General features: G+C 41.0%; 1 protein-coding gene across 2 annotated transcripts in view; it reads right to left on the bottom strand.

Moving 5' to 3' along the window:
- RORA (RAR related orphan receptor A) overlaps positions 1-17,364 on the bottom strand; it is a 360,061-nt gene that overhangs the window by 317,237 nt on the left and 25,460 nt on the right. The window lies entirely within an intron of this gene.

The raw sequence follows: 17,364 nt of genomic DNA, 5'->3' as shown, positions 1-17,364 counted from the left end.
TCTCCCCAGTCTAAAGATACACAGGCATCACTGGCAAAGGACACATGGAATGTTCTGAACATTTCTGGAGCACCTTTCCCACTGGACACCAAGGACACAAATGCAGTGGTGGAGAAAGCCTCTCAACTGAGCTGTGCAGCTTCAGAGCATGACCAATGTATTCAGAACAAAACAGCAGTGTAATAAAAATAAGTACTATTGCAAACCCTTTGGATCTTCACTCTCAAGTAATGTAAAACCTATTGTGTTTGTTTAGCTGAAGTGGGCACATAAATTGGCCAGAAGTACCGCTTGATATTTTACAAGTGGCCTTACTTGTCCTATCCAAACATATTACATTTGTTACTATTTGGTCACCAAAACCCTTTCTGATCCATCACTTCTGCTCAGCTTTCAGTTTCTAAATGTTCTTTCTTCCTCAAGAGACCATATTTGTTTTCCTGTACCACTGGTAGTATTCCACCTGGAGCAGATTCAGGATGATGACAAGTTAAAATACTATGAGCTCTAGAAGTGAAATACTAAGGCCAAGACTGTCTTGCAGTCAAAATAAAATACAGGCAGCAAGTGAATGCTAATAGATGATGGCTAATAAATATAATGGCAAGTCACAGATTAATACCTAGTGACTCTCAGATTTATTTATTCTTTGTTTCAAAGACTCTAATAAGCAAGCAACATAAAAAGCAAACTTTTTGCATAATAGAAGAAAATAAAGAAACCCACCATACACAAGAAGCAGAGCCATCCATTTAATCGAAAGTGCACCAAGCTAAATCAATTTTATTGGTTTGGGCTATTTTTTCCTCTGTGTTAGGAAACCTTAAATAAGTGTAGCATCCCATTTTTGCAGTCTCTGACAAACCCCTGCATGTGAGAAGGCAGGGAAAAGACAATATGAAAAATCTTTACTCTGTCTCTCCAAGAGGACCAGCCCAGTAAGCTGCTTCTGTTGTGCATGATACACCAAGGCACTTCCTGAGGAGCAAAGGTGCAATTCAGATTGCAAGGCAAAAGGCTTAACAAAGGTAAGAAAACCTTCTTTTCCCCTCTAGGTCTATTACTTTTTCCTAACTGCTCCCACTGGGTTATATCCTCAGCTGGAATGAATGAAAATCAATGAAGCAAAGCTTATTGACACTACTTGTTCACCTATTGTAAAATCCCCTTGCAAGCAGCATATCCATGCTACTCCTGATGCCTACGACAGCCCTTCTAACACAAAATAACATCCTTCCATTCCTCCACAAAACTCAACAGCAGTGAGTCTGTTCAGTGAGCTCTGCTCCAAAACATTATCTAATTTCAATTATAATGGCAGTGAACAATATTCCTTCTAAAAACAAGAAGCTGATAGACCTGATCTCCTGAGATTTATGCCCACCTCCCTTCCCCCCTACCCACCACTTCTCTGCTTTGTGTTTCTCCTCTATTCTTTGTTCCTTTCTACCTGGTTATCTACTTCATTTAGACTATAAGCTCTTTGAGGCAAGAGCCAGTATTCTCTGGGGTTTGAAAAACATCTTTGCCATCTTAGGGCATTCTATTAAAGAGCTATTTATAAATAAGGCTCTGTTGCAGGATGAAAGTGATTTATCAGTCATGACACTGACATCAATGCAACATATACCTTGTATAGTGGTTAAGCTCACTATCTTAGGAAGGAGGCAAGGTGTCATGCAATCTTTAGGATTCAGTGTTTTAAGCCCCTACACATGTTCATTTCATTGCAGAAACTGCATTTTTAAATTAAAAGCAGATGGATAAAATTCCACTTCTGTAAGTAGAAGAGTTCCAGTTGTGAAATTCAAATGTTATGTTTATTTCACACATTAAATTATATATAAGGTGCCATGTTGAATTATACATATAGAAAGAGCTCATATAAGTGAGGTAAAGCCTCTCCAGATTTCTCTACTTTTCTCCTTCAAAAAACCCCAAAAAAACCCAACCAACCAACCAAAAAAAAAACCCAAAAAACACCATCACTTCCTCCTCCTTTTTATTTTGTCAGCAGAAGGCAAGAACTGTGTTAAATTCTGATCACAGGCACATGCCACAAGCCTTTAAGGGACATTTAAGCTTCATCATGCCCATCTGAACCTAAGGCATTTTCTGCCATTTGAAACACCTCAGCAGTGTCTACACTTCCAAGACAAAAAGGCATCTATTTTCTCCCATGTATAACAGTAAGAGGCTGCTGGATCCTCTATTCCTGCAATCAATACACTGGGTTTTTCAGGCAGTGCCATCTGAAATGACACACCTATCAGCACTACAGCAGAATCAGGAAAAGGTGGCATCACAGCAAAATGAATTTTAAAAAATCACTTGCAGTCAGTTGCATAGTTATTTCCATTTCATCATCACCACTGTGCCCAATATTGAATAAATACATTCTATTCAGATAACATCATCCATCCCTTGATGAGATCACTCAAAATAGGATGAAAGTCAAGTACAGTAATAGGCACAACATGTGGACACCACTCAAAAATTCATTACCAGGTCTACTGAAAGCCAGAATTGTGGCAATTATGAAGTTTGGAAGCAATTTATTGAGGGTACATAAAGTACTTCTTTCAACTGCTCATTATTGCTGCTACCCAGAAGAATCATTAACAAGTACCACAGTGATGAACAGTTTCAGTGCTCACTTTGTTTCCTCTCCTCTTGCTGGGTCACCATTCTCCTTCACTTTCTGAGCAGCTGCACAGGTGACCTGAAGTCCTGTTCCCAAAGTCATAAGGTCTCTGACATAAATCTGTTCAGAGTTTAGCAAATGTGCATTGCATTTTGGAGGGAGACAGTAACTTGTGTCCTTACTTCTTTCTGAAATGTTTTTCTTCTCTAGCACTTGGAAAAGCTCTTGTCTGCTATTTCAAATGCAAGTGCTAAGAATTCTTGACATTGTGCCTTCCCTTCTCCCCCAAAGTGTAGTTACTAGAGGTAGGCCTGGGAGTCTCTGCAGACAAAAGTATATCCAAAGAAGAGCTATCACCTGCTGACTATGGCATGATACCCACACTCAGGTCACTACCTGAGGTGCAGGCAGTCCTAACAAGACTGACATTACACACCAGCCCAGGACAGAGACAAAACACCTGCAAGGGAATAAGAAGTCATCTTTTCAAGGTGCAAGCCTTCTTCCACATCATCTCACCCAACTTGGCTTATAATTTACCTAACAGGGTCTTGCTATGGTACTGGGGGAAGAGAGGGGAAGGTGACAGCATCTGCATTGGGTCCTACAAATGTCTGGAAATGTTTCTTCCAGCTGGAAAGAAACAGAATTCACAAACTTTACTTCTGCACCAGCAATTATCACATAAGAATAAACACATTGTGAACGCTGGGGATGTATTCTGAAGTTAGCTTTGAGCTGATCAGTCTGAGACACCAAACAAAGCAGCACAAAGGAACAGCATGAGAGATAAGAGCCATCCTCCAGATGTCAGGAGACAGATGGACCCCAGGAACGTTTCTTTGCTCTCTGCTAAATGGCCTAAGTCACCTGAAGAACAGATTCCCCATAAATCTAAAAAGAATAACAACTCTTCCCCCCCAGCCATTGTTAATGTCTTCTATCTCAATGCATACCCTCCTTGCACCACCCCAACCTTCCTGCTCCCACCAGGTGGAGAGATGGAATCTGTTTCTTCCCTCCTTTGGCCTTTGGAAAGACAGCCTGTCCAAATCATTCTGAGGCCTTAACTGCAGGCCATCTCCAAGCACACTGCTACTGCATTTGTTATTCACCCTTCCCCCATATTCCCTATAGCAACCAAGTTCATGGGAATAAGAGTGTTTTTCATTTCTAAATGGTAGTCTTAATTATTCTTTTCTGTAGAAAAATATTCTTTCTGTATGTTAACTCCATTGCAAATACCTGATCTGAATTCTGAGTCATTAGCAAATGAAGTAGCCTGTGACACCTTAATATATGTATGGAAGCTTATCAGAGAAAGTATTTTCAGATCAAGAAACTATAGTGCCTATAAAGATTATGGAATGTGCAGAAGTACTGAAGAATATTATTTATTTATATTAATGAAACATTACTTCAGTACCAGCTTGGAGAAACAGCAAGAAACTATGTACTGTACCCAATTTGAGTGAACCAGGTCACCTCATTACATTAATTACAAGCACATTAATTTGCACTTTCACATTTTAAAAAATAAATACTAGACTCATAACATGGTTTGGGTCAGGAGGGACATTTAAAGGTCACCTAGTTCCAACTCTCTGCCACGGGCAGGGAAAACTTCCACTAGCCCAGGTTGCTCCAAGCCCTGTCCAACCTGGCCTTGGACACTTCCAGGGATCCAGGGGCAGCCACAGCTTCTCTGGGCACCCTGTGCCAGGGCCTCCCCACCCTCACAGGGAAGAATCAAACTTCTCTGCTAGACCAGAATTACATGTTCTTATACCAAGATACTATAATGAAGGTATTTCCCATTCAGTATCCTTAATGCTCCTACTTCAGTTATAAGCACTGAAAAGGAATGTCTGTAGTATAGGAGAAAGCAACCATTTGTTGGAAAAATGAATGTTTCATCCAATGAGTAATTCTCCTTCAGAAAAATAAATTTATTGCCAGGTTCAATTTTTGACTGCACTTTTTTGCAACAAACCAACAGAGAAAAATATTTAAATTTGGAAGTATTAAATAAGCTTTCCAGGCATAGTAACTGAGCAGTCTGTTCACTTATGGCCCACAAGCCATTTTGAAGGCAAAAAACATGTGCCAGTATATATTTATATAGGCATATATATTCTCACTTACACCACAGGAAAAGACAAATGTGTTCTTAGATGTTATATACAGTTCACGGGGGTTGTTTTTATTTTAAAAAACAAATCACCATCTATGCGGAGGGAAATCTAACATGTAGAAGCCCGTGGTTAAAACTTTCCCCAAAACTCTGAAATACCATGTTTTCATATTCATAACCCTACATTAAATATTAAACAGTTCAAAGCGAATGTTTAAAGCCGGTGAATATATAACAGAATCTCTCTATCTTCTTGAAATGCATATGATCTCCTTCAGTGAACGTTAAGAAACTTTAAAGAACTCAGGCCAAGAAATGACCACTGGAGCACGTCTTAAATTCACAATTAACTTAAGGTAACCCCCATCTCGCTTGAGTTACACCAAGCTGAGGAGTCCATCCCGTTGTGTTTCGCAGAAGGAGGGAACTGTTCCCAGGGACACCCAGCTCGAGTGGCCCAGAATGGGGCGCCCGGGGCGGAGCTGCTCGGAGCGGGCAGGAGCGGCAGGCACGGGGCTGCTCCTGGGCCAGCACAGGCGCTGCACTTCCAGCCACAGCCCCACTCGGCTGCTGCAGGGACTGCCCGCGGGGAAAACGCGGCCGGACTCCCCACACGGAGCATTGCAGAAATCACAGCACCCACGGTGTGTCCACGGACGCTGCTCCCCTGTGCTGAGCCACCCGTGTCAAATGACAGAAGCTCTGCCTGTTTCTTTCAGCTACTTGAACAAGAGATGCCATTATCAATCCCTGCGTTCAATGCAACAATGCAACATCATCTATTCACGGGATTGTTTTACACAGGCTTTCCAAGATGGTATTTTAGAAAGATCAGGTATCTTTTGAGCTTCAGCTCACGCAGGTGAGGAGGCAGTATTTTCTGTAAAACAGGCACTCTAGAAGACAGATGGGTTTGGAAGGATTGATAAGAGGTGTAAAAGATACTACAGAAACCAAGTAGGCAGGTGGAAGAGCTCTGCTCCAGCCAAGTTTTATCACTCACATAAACAATACAAACCTGGTTCTAGGATTGCACTCAAAGAGCCTCTATCTAAAAAAGAAAAAAATTGCTGCCAAGCTAAACACAACAACCTGCAATGTGTTAGTAAGGGCCCAAGGAGGGTTCTTTTCTCATTCTTTACCTCACATGAAACCCCAGATATCCACACAGGCACCTCTGGAATCATTTGCATTCTCTCAACAGTATCTCTGTTGTCAGGGAGTGTTCGGGGCAGGGGGAAATCACAGAAAAATGGTGACCTGAACTATCTTTTCCACTGGGATTAGAGCTTGAATAGTGAGCAAGAAGCCCTTCTCTCCTTCCCCAGTCTCTGTCTCCCCTCCACACTACAGCAATGCCTCCTTCCTTTGCTTTTTCTCAGTTATAATGTTGAGCCTGCAAAACAGTCTGTTCAGCAAATGGCAGCTGAAGCATCTTTTAGTTCATTTAAGCTGCTCTTTCAGACATCCCCTCCACACCGTGGGAAACTGGCAAGTTGAAAAGAGGTCATCACAGTCTGCATCCCATAAAGACAAAAAGTTTTCATGGAAAATAGGTGGGATGTCCAAACGCCCCTGTCAGACAGGACCAGCACACCACACCACCAGAAAGGGTTCTGATACAATCCTGCGCTGCAGAACGGCAACCAGGAGGGTATGACCTGATGTATAAGACAGATGTGAGAACTCAACTGCATTATTTATTCTTTTTACATAACAGAAGAAAAGAAGGAGGAGTTATAGAATGGACTTCAGCCTTAACATAAACATAACAGCCTACAGAGAAAGCTTCAAGGTAGGAAAACAGACTTACATGCTGTTCTCATAAAAAGATTTCTAAAAATCTAGACAACAAATCAGCCAAAAGCAAACACATGCAAAAGCATTTTAAAAAATTGCCTGCAAAATGGAAAATGAAGCAGTTCAAGGGCTAAATACCAGATGCTTAAAAATACTAAGCATAAAAACACCACTGCAAAGTCCCTGGAAGTTTGAATTAAGAAAAAAAGTTCATCACAAGAAAATAACTTTTAAAAGACTACACAAAAGCTGAACTGATTCCATACTCCATGAAAAAATATAGCTCCATAATGATTAGAAAGCAAGGAAACTTCTTATGAATTTAAGTCTTACTCCTAGACTGAATGTGTCAGAATTCAAGACTGTTGAATAAATTCCAATTCTACTTGAAATGATTGCACAATCGAGGAAGAAAAAAAACCCAAACAAAAACAAAAACAAACAAAAAAAAAAACCAAAAAACCACCAAAAAACTGAAAGAAAGAAAGGAAGGAAGAGAAAGAAGGAAAGAAAGAAGGAAAGAAGGAAAGAAGGAAAGAAGGAAAGAAGGAAAGAAGGAAAGAAGGAAAGAAGGAAAGAAGGAAAGAAGGAAAGATCAGCCAGAGATATATAACACAGGCACTGGCCAAAAACATTTCTGGGTATATGGCATTTCTAAAGACACCTCATGTTTTGTGAAACGTTTCTAATGTCATAGATTTCTACCTGGAATTCCGTGAAGTAGCTTCACCTGCATGTAGGGCCTTTTGGAGAGGAAGACAGGCTGAGTTCAAGGACCTCTGACATAAACCTTCTGCAGTCACAAGTTCCCTAACATGTCCTGAATCTCAACAATATGATCACAGCACTGCTATGAAGTTTTAAAATCTAAACCTGTCTGAAAGAGCATGAACACATATTGTGGCAAACTGGAAATTAGGATTTTAAGCTTTACACAAGAGACTATTTGCCTCTGTAGGATGTCTTAAGAACAACACATACTACAAACATTTGAATGTTTTCTTTCCTCACAAAAAAAAATAAAGGGAGCAAAAAGCCTATTAAAGGAATCAGACAAAGTTAGTCCGAATTTCTGGCAGAGAAACAAGGGTGTTAAGCATTTGGCTTTTAAGACAGACATCCTTTTCCTGGGTATCTGCATGATCTAAACAACAGGCATATCACAGGATGGCAAAAACTATGGCAACCAATACACCAGAAAGGGATTTTGGTACTCTCTAGTTGCTGCAGCAGCAAATGCTTGTGCTCGTCCAAAAAGTATTTGGAAAACCAGAGCATTTGAGGCAAGAGGATTCCTAAAAACAACTCTATGTAAATAGAGAATGGTAAGATGCCATTTGGTAAGATTTCCAGTGCATTTATACAGATTTATCAGAAAAGGGGTGTAAATGTAATTCTGCTCTTCCCAGCACCTTCTCAGCATCTGGTCGTCAGTGGGTGTGAGACTTCCCTAGACAGGCAATACACTTGGACTACCAGTTTTCAGTCAAAGAAGTAACACATCTGCCACCAGTTCTACATTCAAGTTTTATTTATTAGGAACACTTGAAAAGCACTTGAAGATAAAAATCACTACACAGATTTTACATGGACATTTTATGTTGTTCACCACATCATCACACATTATCCGGGATATTTTTGCACTACTTTTAATGTTGCAAGAGCTCATGTACCCACAAAAAGCTCTGTGCATTTCTTGTCATTACTGATAACCTGGTAGATACCACACTGGAGTAGCTGCAAATGGCCTGACTGTGCTTTCCACAGCCACCAGAATTCTGCTTTTCAGAGCTGCACTTCTGAAACGGATGCTTCCAAATTGAGCTATACCTGCCAGCCTTATCCCTGCCTTGTTTAGCATAAAGATGAACATACTGGAACTTGTTCTGTTTGCAAATGCACATTACTTAAATCCTTCATCACCACCAAGAGAGGCTATCAACAGATTATTCCTGTACTACATCTATACAAAGTACTTCTGGGAATCAATTAGAAGTCATAAATCCTTATTTAATTAACTTGTGCAAGAAAACATGAAGAGTGCACTAGCACTCACACATCAAGGCTCTGACAAATCCAAAGGCAGAGCAGTGAGCAGTATCAAGCCCTACCAAGTAAATTACACTTTCTGTGTCTTTTTAGCCATGTAGAATGCAGAAATTACCTAGATTACTTAGAAATCACAGAGACACAGAGAGATTGACAAAATTATAAAATACAGGGGAAATCCCCAGTGCTTGAGGCTGTCAAATGTCAAAGGAAATTCAAGAACTTTTAGGCAAGTACAAAATGCCAAAACTTTCAACTAGTTATATCTAGTATTAACTCACAGTTACCAATAAATGATGCATTTTTTCTATAAAGAACATGGCATGAACCCAACACAAAAGAGAAGATTCCCAAGGTAATGGCTTTGTAAAAACCTCAAATCTTGATTGATAACTTTCTTCTTCATGCACAACTTGCTTAAACAATACAGAGAACACTGTATATTTATATCATCATCAAAAGTAACAGAACCAAGAACTATCTTATTTTTGATGAATGAATCTTACAATGAAGTAAAAGCTGAGAATTCTTTTAGATAATAAATGCACAGGAATCAAAGCCTGCACTGCTATTTCATTAGAGAGTAAACAAAGATATGAGTGAGATGCCAAATGGTTTTCACTCTCTAAACACTATAATTCAATATAAGTTTACATGGTAAATAAGCTCAGCACTGAACAATGCTCTAGAGCCACCCAAACCCAGTCAAATAAATCATCTCTTTGAACAAGTAAGCTTTTAAACAGGCATATTTAGAGGAGACTAGGCTCTAAATTATTATTTTTCCTAACTTCCAAAATCAAGCTACAATAACAGAACCAACAAGATATTTTAGAATATCCCCTGCATGCCAAATTGGAGCACTAAGTAGTATTTCAATTTTCTTTTCCATTTCAGCTTCTGACTCACTGAAACATCCTCCTCGATTTTTACATTCATTTTCAACAACTCTGTGAATAAAAGGATTCACTGCGCTACTACAGACAAACCAATTCTCTTTTCCCTGTTCCCCTAAGCACATTTAGCACTAGAGGGGCTGGAAGCTGCAGAAGGTACTCCCCAAGTGAAGCTCCCTAAACTGCCCAGGCCACTTTGCCCAGAGCAGGAGAGGAAGGTGAACTGCCAGAATGTGTCCTGCAGTGTAGCAATCAGGGTTGAGCTGCAGTTTGGGTCTGACACACACCAGGCGTTTTTGGGTAGTGATCACATTTTCAGAGAACCTTCCCCTACACCAAGGACTGCTGTTTCTGACTACTAACCACAAACCAATATTACATTTTCATCTCTCAGCAGTCCCATTTGAGAAATCAGCTGTACAAATGCTTCCAGACTTCTCACTGCCTTATATTAGTCTCCAAAAATTAGTGCAACACATAGCACTGTGTTCCCTACACATCCTGGAATTTAACTATGATGACACTTGGAGTTTTGAAGTTGCACTCATGTCATACTTTCCGTGAAAAGAACTTATGCTAATATTTGTAAGGAGAGAAGAACCCCAAGCAAGCAGCCCTTCACATGCTCAATTCTGACTGGAAGTACCCCACTACTAAATGAAAACAATTGTATCAAAATGTGGTTATAGATGGAATAACCTTAGAGCAAAGCAACTCAACAACAGTAAAAAAGACATGACAGTTCAATACCCTGAAACAAAGGCCTCTCATTTACAAGAATAACACTGTAAAACTCATATCCAACAATAGCTTTGCTTCCAGCAGCACCTGTTTCAACCCCAAAACTGATTTCTCACTCCTACAACCCACATAACCAAACCAAGCTTCCTTGGGTGCTGCTTAACTGCCCAGTCATTTTGTCACAAGGACTACCCATAGCTCCTCTGATGCTCTCTCCTGATCCTCCAGACAGGTTTCCTACCCTGCTGATCTCTGGCAGCAGCATCTTCCTGCCTTCCTCAGCTACACCTTGATTTGACACTTAAGAAACCAGCACCTGCCTTCCTACAACAACATCCTTTTGTGGATTATACCTTTAAAAAAAAGAAACAAAACACCACTTTAAAAAATGAAAAATGTCTTTCGGTTAGGAAATAAACTATTTGCTTTTTTTGCCTAGGATACCTGGATTTGATTACAAAGAATCAGGGTAAAGATTAGTTTAATTATTTCTGTAAAGTCAAGTGTTGTTCAAAATAAAAAAAATGCAGCCCTTTCATTACAAAAATCATCAGCAAAGACAGACACAAACATGAGGGGGGTGTAGGGGCAGCCACAGCAGATATACAGGGAACACAGAAAATTCCAGGAAAAACAGAGGGTCTTGCAGATTCTCTTGCACATCACCTCTGACTTCACAAATAAGTAACTTAAAACAACGGTGCAACAAAACTGGAGATAAACACTTCTGCTCAGCCACATTCTTATTCTTGACATACCAACAAAAATTGAAGGAGATGGCAGTAGCTGAAAGCTTTTTCAGTAATGAGGGAACTGAAGTCACCAGTTATAATTCCAGCCAACCTTCCTCCTTTTTCATGCTGGGGGGGGGGGAAGAGACAACTACTATATTTTCTGAGACCACAAGGCTGCCAACTGGCCGTTCTGCTGGAAAGGATTAAAATGCAATGTCAAGGAGAACTGTTGGAAGAATGAAACTAGGAAAAGCATACAGCTGGGAGCTGGGGACTCTTCTTTGTGTCTGACAGTACAACATGGATTTTAATACTTCTCCAGGACCTGCAGAGCAAGGGGCTGCTCTCCAGTAATTTAATACTGACACTTTAAGTTTACTTGGCAACAAGACCAGGAGGCAAATTCCTCTGTATAGTTTCACTGGTGTAGTTCCAAGGCAGTGACAGTGGAGTCAGTGGCACTACGTCACCATGAAAGAATTGGATTCACTTCCCATCGTTTACAATCTCTGCAATGAATGACAGGGAATCTGAAAAAGCAGCAACTTCATACATATTTGACAATCTATTCCTTCTGCCAACAGAACACTATAGTTAATCAGGAGCACTCCTTCCTTTTCTAGCACCTGGTGCATATTAATTGCTGCAGCTCCATTGCTGTGACTGCCAGGGCACTGTAAGCACTGAGAGGCACTGGGAACTGAGAGGAAACGTGTCCCATGTGCTCCTGAGGACAAGCCCACTGTGCACACACACACACACGAAGTTATGGAAATGTTAGTCTCAATGAGGCACCCAGGCTTGTGGGTGCTCTCACCACTGCCATCCTTCTCCACCTCCAATCCAGCATTTGACACCTCCTCCAGCTTCATTTAACTCACACAACAAGTTCTGCCAGAGAATCCACCCCTGTCAGTAAAGCAACATCCACAGCCACAACAAATTAATAGTAATAAATGAGTAGTGTCTTATATTGACAGTAAACTGGTGGGTGTGATGAAGAAAAGATACTCATTTCCTTGATACATTGTGGGATATTAAAATCAATGCTTGGTATTTCCAGCTATGAACCGAATCAATTGTTTTTATAAGCTGAAGCCTTCTCCTTCCTTCAAGCACTAAAAAATACCTTAGCCTAAAAAATAAGCTCCGATTGTAAGGAGGCACATTGAGAAAGTTGAGGAAAATTATGGTAAGGGGTCAGATACTTTTTTGTCAGGTCAAAAAAACACAGGAGCTTGCTGTTTGCAGTTTGTTTCCTTTACATTCACGTTCATGGTTTTCATTAATTCTTTTTAAAATAAAAATCCTATGGCCAACTTCATATTCAACCATATTCCTTGTAGTAATTTCCCTTCTGAATTACATGTGTATAAAAGGCAGTGCCAGGAAAGAACTGTAGCTGCCTGGCAGGAGCAAATGCATGTAGAAAGTGCTGCACAGGTGTCAGAACATTCTTGTTTATAATGATCTGGTCATGAATAAACACATACCATGGCATCCCAGAGCATCAAGGCTTGCCTCTTTTACTTGAAGAGAAATACAGCAGTGGAGAGGGTCTCAATGCTACAGTGTGCAAGCAAATAGTATTTCTAAAGGGAAAGAGGGGAGTGAGAGTCGAAGGCAGAACAATATTTTTATGTGACACAGACCAGCTCATACTACAAAATTTCACTGGCACAGTTATGTCAGCAGCGAGAACAAAAAAACCAAAATACGCCCACAAGTGGCATCACAACACCAACAAAGCCTCCTAGAGAGAAGAAACTTTTCAGCAAACTGTCACTTGGTCAGTACAGTTTCTATCATTTAATCAGATTGTTTTAAAACAGCCAAAAGGATCCATCTGACAGTGCTTCACTGTTCTCTCGAGCAAGGAACCACCCAGCCTACACCTCCTGGTCCGTACAGGTGTTGGGTGCATCTCCCCATCTAACAGGACAAGCCTCACACCCCAAACCACCCCTCCTGGGCAGTGCTCACTGCCTCTGGCTCTTGACACAGCACCCAGACAAGCCACAAGTCTGTGTCTCAGAGGCTTCTGAAAGAAGATCCTACCTAGAGATGTACAGCCTGCTAATCTGCTGTCTCTGAAATGCAGAGCCACTTGGTCCAATTAGAACTGCAGGGAATATTCATCCTGTCCCTGACTAAGATGAAGCACTTCTTTCAAAAGCTACTGTGGCACGGTGCCAGCACTAGCAAGTCCAAGTGTTCTGCGTGGAGCCAAGAGTTATTAATTAGTTTTATTAGTGGCAGGTCCTTAATGTGAAGTGACAGCGAAAGAGAGAATATCGCATCACTACTGAAATATAAATTGTCCAGATTTCAGTTTTGTTGCTCCACAACACATACAGGCGGGCAGCCAGGGAAGAGTGAGGAAGAGTGAACACAGCCAAATGCCTGTATTCAGTGTTCCTGTATATTAATGGCACACTGAAAAGACTCTGTTACCTCAGGTGGCTCTCCGGGGAACTGTTCATGAATTTTAATTATGAGGGAGGGAACATTTTGAAAAATAATGCTGCCTGCATGTTAGCATTGAGCATGGCCTAAGCTACAGCAGTCACTTCCCATGAAAATAAAATAGGCAAGATAAGGAGGAGAAAGCCTACTCTCTTTTGCTTCAGTAGGACTGCTAGTCTTTGGAGAAGGGGTCTTGGCCTCAAGGATGGATTCAGTTTTCAGAGATCAGCCTAAGAAATGCCTGAGCCCAAGCAATATTAATTCTTGTACAGACTAATGCAGACATGTAGGCAATGAGGTCACAGACAGACACTTGGAAAAAACTGTCCCATGTCAAATGCCTCAAAGGAGAGATCATTGCTGAACAGGTCAGCAATGAGTCTTGAGCACAGTTAAGCCCAGTGATGCCTTCAGGCCTGCAGCTTGTTCATGGTGTCCACTGTGAGCCCAGACTGACAGGCTGTCCAGGAGGGGCACACATGGGAAGGGAATACTCAGAAGGAACATCAGACACAGGATGGAAAATGCAGTATGAAAATGGAGGTGCAATCACCTACATGAAGCCACATCACAACTGTTTTAGAGCACAGCATTTACACACTGCTCTGCTCCTCTACCTCCATCTGGAGATTATGTGACACGTGACATTAAGGTTGCTTCCAACATCCACTCCAGTATGGCTCCTCCACAAGACAAGGAATAGGAAATGGAAGTACAAGCCTGCAGACCAGACCTCCAGCTAAATGAGCTGTCATTGTTATTGCTTAAAACTGCTCATGGGAAAGAGAGGAGAGTCTCTCTAGCAGTGCCCCCATCTCCTTCCCCCTTTCCAACAGTCCACAGACCACCACATGACTTTTTCACTTGGAAGGAAAAATACCGGTGGGGGGTGTAGGGAAGAGAAAAAGAAAAGAAGAAGAGAAAAGGGGTAAATAACCAACCATTCAAAACAAATCCTTGTGTCTGCTTTGCCACAAAGCCCTCCAATCCCAGCACTGCTCTGCAGCAACTGCCACAGATCTGAGCAATCACAGTTATCTCTGAGTAACAGCGTACCTGCAAGAAAAGACCTGGAAAAACATTAATCTGATGGAAAGCTTTAAAGCAGCTGCATTAAACAAAGCCAGCCAAGGCTACTCTTGCAACTTCTGAAGTAAATAATTTCCCCATGGAAAGGAGCCCCATGGACTAAACTAATAAAGAGAACTGTATGATCTAATGGTAATATTTTTAATTAAGTTAGCTTTATCAGATTGGCAGGAATGAAGCGATACCCTAAAGAAAACTAACCTTCAAACAGGAAAAAAAAAAGAGGGGGGGAAGAATAAATTTGCATTCAGACACCCATGAAATTCCAGGAAAATTTCAGAACATTAGCAACACAGCTTGTTGTATTAAAATCTCTTCTGAATGTTGCAGCTGGGAGACAAGCAGCTTTACGTTGTGTCTTTTCATAAGGAGGAGGTGAAAATAGTTACCTTGTTTAAAGGAAAAAAATAAATTCACCACTACCAGCAAAAATCCCAAAACCTTTCACTGCTTTGCTCGTCTGGGCCATTGTGGGAAACACACACAAAAATACCCCACAGCAACTTCACGACACTGCTCTCAAACCAGAACTTCTGGCACATGGAAGCTTATTCGATTGATGAATAAAAACACTTAGGGGAAGGAAAAGGTTTCAAAAAGCCAAAGATGAGCTAGGCTATCAAAGGCACTGACCATTTCCACTTTGCAGATCTCCATAAAGTATTTAAACTACATGGCAGTGCTACTCAAGAGAATAAATCATAGATTTAAGCAACCAATATATAAAGATGGACACTAAATGTGTCTGAAAAGGGTGCTGTCTTTATTAAAAGTTCCATTTAACACTCAGAGGTCAAGACCAGATCCTTTCCATTGCCTTTTTCTGAAAGCAAAACCCTATCATGCATCAGCTCTACAGTTACTAATGCTTTAAAATCTCGAGTTCAGACTCCAAAACCACAAATCTATCATCTCCGGCTTCATTTTTTAAATAAGTGATTCAAATTAGCACATTCATTTTTAAGAATTTAGATTTAACTATACAGAAATGAAGCTAGGAAACACAGCTATATACCACAAACAAAAAGATTTTTCCAGTATGTTCAAGTGACAGCAATTGTTTTTCCTTGTCATTACTTCTCTCTGCAACACTCTCTTGAGTCTTCTCATCCTGAAAGCAGCAACCAAAATGGCTTTTCATCTAACAGTTTGCAAGAAAAGGAACACAAATTATGAAACACAAGAGAGCTGAATAGGAAAGGAAAAAAAAAAATCAAGTGTTTTATATCTCCTCATTCTAATTGGGATGAACAGTACATGTGTTCACTGAAAAGAAAAAATAAGCCCATTAGCTCTCAAATAGAAGACAAATATCAGGGAACACTCACAAATGGAGCTCTGTCTGTCCAGAGCTAAAAACACAAACCAAAAATTTTATCCATTATGCTGGGGTTTTCAGATCATCCTGTTGCAAAAGTGAGCCCCTGAACACTCAAATATCTCCCAACTATGGCTCCTTACTAGGTCCTGTAAGCTTTGCTTGATGCAGAAAGAAATAAAACATTTTGCTCTTGGACACCTATCAAAGGTGATTCTTTTTATATACTGCAGCACTGGTTTGGCTTAAGAAAATAATTTTTATATTTTTACGAATTCTTGATCAAGTAGTAAAAGCTCTAAATTTAAAGATGGATGTGTGAGAGATCAAAGGTAATGTATCCATGCAAATCATTTCAGCGTACTCTTTCCAAAACCAGCATATAGCTATTTAACTGATCTTAACAGTCTATGCATAGAAATTAGTAGCAAGTCTACAGTTAAGAAAACCCAAATAAATTGCTCAGCTAAGAATAACATATGTAAATTATATTTACCAAGAGTGAGATAGTGTTCTGAACATGCATTTGAGTCCTGGGTAAATTTAAATTGGTGTCCCTATCCATCACTGACATTGGACAATGTTTCTGAAAGCTCTATAAATGAGTTTGAGAAGCCTGAACATTAAAATGTCAACTTCCTCCACTGGCAAGACCCTGTGAGGGCTTATGGTAGCCTCTGTTCTTTCAGCAACTTGGTTTTATCATCTTCCTTTAGCAGACTGAAGGCTTCTCCCCAAGTCCTGGAAGCTGTCTCGGGATTGCAGCACAGCTCCGTGGCGCTTGTGCCGTGGAGCCACCGCTGCCCTGGGCCCTGTGCTCAGGTCTCCTGGGCACACTCCAGCCTCCCTCCCTCCCCAGGTTCACCCCCCAGTGCACTGGGCAGCAGAGCAGGAGAGATTTCTGTGGCTCCTTGCCAGGCTCTGCTGCAGACCATGAGCATTTGCCAGCAAAAAGACACAGCCCCCTGCAGCGATCCTCCGGGGTACGAACATCCAACCTTTGGGCTCCTCCTGTGCCATAGGGGTGATGGTATTTACCATGGGGCAAACATGGTGCTAGCATAAAATACACAAAGGCTATTGGGCTATTGCTCTCTGTATTTTATTTATTTTCTCTAAGAAAAAAAAAAATAAAAAAGGTGGATGAGGGAGAAGGCCAGGGGCTCAGCAATAATGTGGAGGAAGTTAGAAGGAAAAACATGGCTGTGTCCCAACTCCAAGCCCTTGAAGGAATACAAATCTTCAGCATCCTCTGCCTTCATCCCTAGTACCTCTCCTCACTTCCTGGGAGAGTTCCTACTTTGATTAAACACACGAGAAGCTGGATAAATGTCTTTATTATTTAACAAGGCCCTGCAAACACTCCCTTGGGGATCTGAATGCCTGCACTTGGAAAGGGAGCTCACCAGTGCATGTGGGGCTGGTCTCAGCAGGGCTCCCAAGCTGAGCCATAACACACTAATGATACCATCCATGATAGATGATCTGTCCTC

The sequence above is a fragment of the Sturnus vulgaris genome, chromosome 13 (genome assembly GCF_052056855.1).
Source record: "Sturnus vulgaris isolate bStuVul1 chromosome 13, bStuVul1.hap1, whole genome shotgun sequence".
Taxonomy (NCBI): Eukaryota; Metazoa; Chordata; class Aves; order Passeriformes; family Sturnidae; genus Sturnus; species Sturnus vulgaris.
The sequence above is the reverse complement of the archived record's forward strand: the minus strand, read 5'-3'. Positions and strand labels throughout refer to the sequence as shown.